The sequence below is a fragment of the Ambystoma mexicanum genome, chromosome 1p, assembly GCF_040938575.1.
Source record: "Ambystoma mexicanum isolate Mex_15411 chromosome 1p, UKY_AmexF1_1, whole genome shotgun sequence".
In the NCBI taxonomy this organism is placed as follows: Eukaryota; Metazoa; Chordata; class Amphibia; order Caudata; family Ambystomatidae; genus Ambystoma; species Ambystoma mexicanum.
In genome coordinates this window covers 755,572,733-755,578,732 of record NC_090921.1, presented here as the reverse complement: position 1 = coordinate 755,578,732, position 6,000 = coordinate 755,572,733, and positions in this window count along the sequence as shown.

Genomic DNA, 6,000 nt, shown 5'->3' with positions numbered 1-6,000 from the left:
AGTAGTTTGCAAAACAATCGGCTACCACCTTTCCTCCCCTGGAGATCCGTCCTTCCCCATCCCGGATGCCCGTCACCTTTCTTTCCATTCTACAACCCCTAGCCCTACGTGCCAGAAGGGTCCCCACCTTGTCACCTTTCTTATATCTCTGGCGAATATATCTCATCTTTTTGACAACCTCCTTAATTAAGACCGTGTGCAACTCCTGACGCTTGTCCCTCATATCACTAAGTAAGGCTCCTCTGTCAACGCATCCCTGGTTCAGCTGTGTCCGCATAGCCTTTAACTCCTCACGGATTCTGTCCTCAATTAACACCCTTTCCCTCTTCTTGCAGCCTCCTTCCGCTATGAGTAAACCCCGGATCGTGGCCTTGGCGGGCTCCCATTCCGTTGCCATGGCTGTCTTCCCCCTTGTCATTAGTGTCGAAATATGCCCGTACCTCCTTGCCCATAAATTTTGGAAACACCTGGTCCCTCAACAATGTGTCAATGCATCTCCACCTATACGTCCGCTGCGGCTCCGGGAGCCACCAGCCAACCGTCACCAGTAACTGGTCAGACCATGTAATAGTGTCAACCCTTTGGGCACCCACATCATCTTCCTGTTCCCTCAGGACCAGTAAAAAATCGATCTTCGTGTATGACTAGTGAGGGGTGTGAAAAAAAGGTGTAGCCCCTCCCCCCCCGCTTCCCGGCCAAGCCCTGTGCCACACGTCCACCCAAAAATGATCCTGTAGGAGGTCCCTAAATACAAGACTCTCTTGTGGGGTCTCTTGGTCCCTGAGACTTTGCCGACCACCAGTCTATCTGGGGATCCAGTATCTGGTTGACAAGAAGACTGCATTGTGTTTCAAAGGCACAAGTGACCCTCCCAGGTTAACGACAGTTGGCGAGGCCAAGCCTGTGGTATTAACCTTGACTCGGTAATTGAAACAAAAAAGACCAGAAAGGCATGCACACAGCCAGTGAGTTGGCTAGCGACATGAAAGGGTGGTGTGTGTTCAGTAAAGTTTGAAAGTGCAACAACATATCTCACAACTGAAGGCTGCACGCGTGTGTATGAGACACGAAGGAAGTCAGACTTGTGAGCAACTTTTTAATTACTGATCACTGTGAAGCCAGCGATAGAATACAGAGTAGCGGAGGTGTCCAGCGAAAGGAAGTAGTCCACTCGAAAATGAATTGCTTGTTATAAATCTACAAAGTAAATGAACTCTAAAACATGTAATGATTAAGAATAATTCCAACAAAAGGTGAAGGTTGAACCTTTGTGCTTGTGATATTGAAATGCCCAGACCGAGGGACACTGGGGGAAATAACACAAGAGTCTGATCTAAAGGGAAAGTCAAAGTGGTCCTGTGGAGGTCTATAGCAAAAGCTTCGCACATTCAAAAGTTTTCGACATCAAGAAAAGGTCAGAGCCCAACTGAGGGAGAACTATGTGAACATTTTACTTTGAAAGGTCTGTGCCCGACAGAGGGAGACCTATGTGAACGTTTTGTTGAACTGTGAACTTTTTGTTGAACTGTGAAAGAAGTGGTGAAAGCTGGAGTAAGTGATTTAACATGGAAGGCCAAGGGGGCCTCGCTCCATGTTTTTGGAACTGCCTTTGTTTTGAGAACCTGAGCCAGAGTGTCCTGTTTACGGGGACTGCCTTAGTATGTGCTGTCAAACGTGGGAAGGAGCGCTGACTCGGTCACATTGATTCTTTGTTACAACACTGATTTTCCTTTGCATACATATCCCCCTTTACACACTTTTTGCATAAGAGATCGGGCAGGCATTAGGTTGTATTAGTATAGGCCATCTTTGATTTGACTGACTAGGACTGTAATTCTTTATTATTTTGATGGTAGAGACTACTCCCATCCTAGCTAAAGGGTAAATCATGAATTTTTCCAAACCCCAAAAATTGAATAAAGGTTTTGAGATGTAATCTATTGTGTTATTGTCATACTTGTGATACCATGCCTCCCTTACTGTTCCCATATGATGGAAAACACTCTTGATATCTATAATTTAAGTGAAGGTTCTCAGTTGCAGAGACATGGCAAACCTTCAAGAGATGGGTTCATAAAAATCAATCTTAAACTCTATCAACTTGCAGGAATTCTGGTGGAATTGGTAAAATCAGCCACTCTCGTTTCACCTAAGGAGGATGATTGGAGTTGATTTCCAGACGCATTGTCAAACGGTTTTAGGAGGCTGGGCGAAGTTGGGACGGGGCTTTAACACATTAGGCACTAACATCGAGCTAATGTACCTCTCTTGAAATACAAGTGGTTTCAACAGCTTTTTAAATAAGAATATAGCCAATCTACTTAATGGGCACACAGTGATACATTTACAAGAAACTTGGCTGAAGTCACCGCTTAAGGTGGATGGGTGCGTAGTTATTCAGCAAGACCTGGTCTCCTCAAAAGGGGGTAGGCCTACAGGGGGGTCTAATCACGGCCGTAAGGTCGGATACCATATTGAATGTCAAAGTATATTCCAATGTTTATTGTAGCATATTAGCGGTCAAAATAAAATTTAAAAGTCAAATACTATCTGCGCCTATTTTTGTGCTTAATTTTTATTGGAACACTTCAGTGGTTATGCTGAATGTATTTTTAGTGCAGTTAAATGAGATTCTTATGCAATCAATAATATTAAATTACTCAACACATCTATTCTTGAGTGGTGATTTCAACTCTGATTGCCAATATCTTGATGACTTTCCAATAGTTTTGGGTTGTGCTAGAGGAAAAAAGGGGACAGTATAGTTAGCTTTTCTTTCCAAATGGAACTTATGGGTTCTAAATGGTTGCATCACTGAGGACACTGCGGCTCGAGCAACTTGGAAAAGTGGCTCATTGTCTTCACATATTTGCCTTCCTTGTGCTCTTGTGATTGTGATTTTAGATACTAATGCCAGTGATCATAATGTCCTAAGAGGATTTTTTAATTTGGCATTGTAGATACAAATTGCACTAGATTGAAGGAATCTGGTGATAAACTCTGATAGTAATCGCTTGGCTAGAAGAATTGTTAATGTTAATAGCTTCAATAGTACATTAAGATCTGTATTTGAGCACCTGACCTGGGAAGGAAAACAAGTGAAATTCACAGGTGAAGGCTTTGAACAGTGTATAATTGAAATGCAAATGGTAACAACTAAGAACACACTGCAAAAATGTCAAACTGTTCATAGATGTGACGACATAGTGCAGGAAAAGTAAGCCCTATTGAGGAAGAACTTGAAGCAGTTATATTATCTGCAGATTACGAGGATTGATAGATGCATAGAAAGCATGAAGTTGAAAAGGGCCTATAGAAATTGGCCTAAAAGCCAAAGGACGGCGAATATGTTTTCAGGTGATTATGCAGAAAAATTATCATAGCTTTTGGGATATTACTAATAACCTCTCACAAAGGAATCCGATTGTCCAAAGTAACCTGATCACAGAGGAATCACTTTACAAAAATGTATAAAGGTTCAAAGAATGAGAATTCATTCCAGTGATGGAAGTAGCTCCTAAGTAGCGACTGTTGGCTGGGAGAAGACTCTGGACCCTATTTGGACTTTACAATTTCGTGTAATTGGCATTAATTGAGCTGGCCCCTCCTCTGCCGCTGAGAAAACTACATTACCCAGAGGCCGCGCGCTCCTGCGCACGCACTCCAAAGTAGCTCCTAAGTAGCGACTGTTGGCTGGGAGAAGACTCTGGACCCTATTTGGACTTTACAATTTCGTGTAATTGGTACGCTCATAAACCGATTTCCCCTGCATTATAGGATGCTATACTACAACGTGATGTACTTTATACACTTTATAAGTGCTCAAATATCCTATTTTATTTGTTTGTAGGCATTAATTGAGCTGGCCCCTCCTCTGCCGCTGAGAAAACTACATTACCCAGAGGCTGCGCGCTCCTGTGCGCTCCGAAGTAGCTCCTAAGTAGCGACTGTTGGCTGTTCGCTGCTCGGAGTGAGGCGGCCAGTATTCTTGATTCATTTACTAAGGTAGACCGTTTATATTGCATACTGAGGACGTCTGATTCCTTTTGTGAGTAACAATTCCTTTTCCTTAATCTTACGACTTAGTGGTACGGCCGAAAGTAGAGTGGTCAGTGTATCTGGGAAGTGTATCTTGTCACAACCGGAAACGCTGAGCTTAGAGACCGCAGCGACTGTAACCGCTAATCTAAAGGCTTTTGAGACTGAAAGAAACTGGACAGCCGCTGCCAGTTCAATTTGCATACATGTGTGACCTGATGGTAGAAGAATTGAATAGTTTAAATGTTGATATACTTCAGGCAAAAATGAAGCAATTTATTGGTCATCTGTCATCTTAACAAAGGCTGCTGCATAGTTTATGTCGGGAAATCTATTACACTTATAACAGCGGTTGGATGTGCAGTTGATATGTGTTGTGCTTTTAGTTGAATAAAAAAAAATACTAGATAGCAAATAAAAGGCGTGTGTCTAAAGAATGATCTCAAACTATTTTCTTAGCCCGTAGACTTATGAAATATCCGCACTCTCCTTACCTACGTTCTTCGGAAATACGTTCTAAGATAGTAACTGTTTTCCCAGTAGCAAAGTAGGCATGAAGAAAAAGATAATATGTTCTAAAAAGGATACTGGACTTGGCCCTATTGTCTTCAATACACGTAGAAGTACTTTTTTGAAAGTGCTAGCTATGCCTTTACCACCTTCACCAAGCCAAAAAATAGACACCTCAAATGTTTGCTCAGAGAGCGAACCTCCACAAAGTACTGATGTTGAATTAGCTAAAATGGCAGAAGAAATGGAGGGGGAGAAAGGCGAATGGGAGGAATTGGAACCTGCCCAATCCCAGCTTCTCTTTGAGGATGAGGGGGGCGGGGGGTGCCTTCAGGAGCAATGCAATGAAAATTCTGCCGCTAGTGCAGTAATTATAGACTCCCAAACTAGTCCGATGTCAGACACCCCTTTTATATTCACAAAGGGAAGAATAACACAGTTGGCTATGATGGGGGGGAAAGTTATAGACAGTTCACAGCAGGATCAATTGGGAAGAGAATGGATCAAAGAGGGCAATTTTAGCAATGCAAGTAGGGAAAGGACTTTCTTAATTGTTACACTATGTGAACTCAAAGAGTGGCTTCACAGTGAACTTACTAAACAATCCGTATGCTTGGGACATATAACTGAGAGATTAAAGGTGATGGAAACCAGAGGTGCAAATGTGGTGTATGCCCCTTTAGAGAATAACATAGGTCTTACAGTGGGAAAAGCGAACAGCGAAAAAGGAGCTTTAAATAGTAAGGAAGCTAGCATAACTAACCCACAGGTTGATAATAACAATAAAGGCGCAGTACACTCTACACACCTAATAGAAGAATTAGTGGTAAAAAGTAAGAACAAAGAAGTTGACGCTGATGACTTACAGTTAGTAGTCTCAAATAATGCAAGAAAAAGGGAGAAAGTTAAAAGCGGCTGAATTAAAAACTGGAAAGGCTTCCTCACTAAAATTTTTGCGCAATATAGGAAAAGGCCTTATTGGACAAGAAACCCTCAATGAAAATGATGAGCACGAAGCTAAAGCGGGATCCAAGGTAGGAGTTTCCAACAAAAATGTTCCCGAATATGAAAACTCAGACATAAGACTTAGTGACGCGTTGAAAGGGAAAAAGCCTGACAAAATGATTAATATTCCCAATGAAGGAAGACCCAAGCCTAAAAATGGAGATATAACATCTAAGGAGCTAATTAAGGGTAATAAGACAGAGCAAATAATAAATAACGTAAATGAAGGCAGACACACGGTTGACATACCCAAACCTCCTAACCCGGTTAAGGAAGGAAGAGCTGTATATGACATATTTAAACCCCCTGTTCGCATGCTTCCTAAACAACTGCACACGACGCCGAACAGTGATGGGAGGGAGAGTATATGGGAAATAAGTGGAGAGGTTGAAAGAGAAGAGGAATACAGATATCCCAAGGGTAGAGAAACAAAAATGTGTGAAAGTA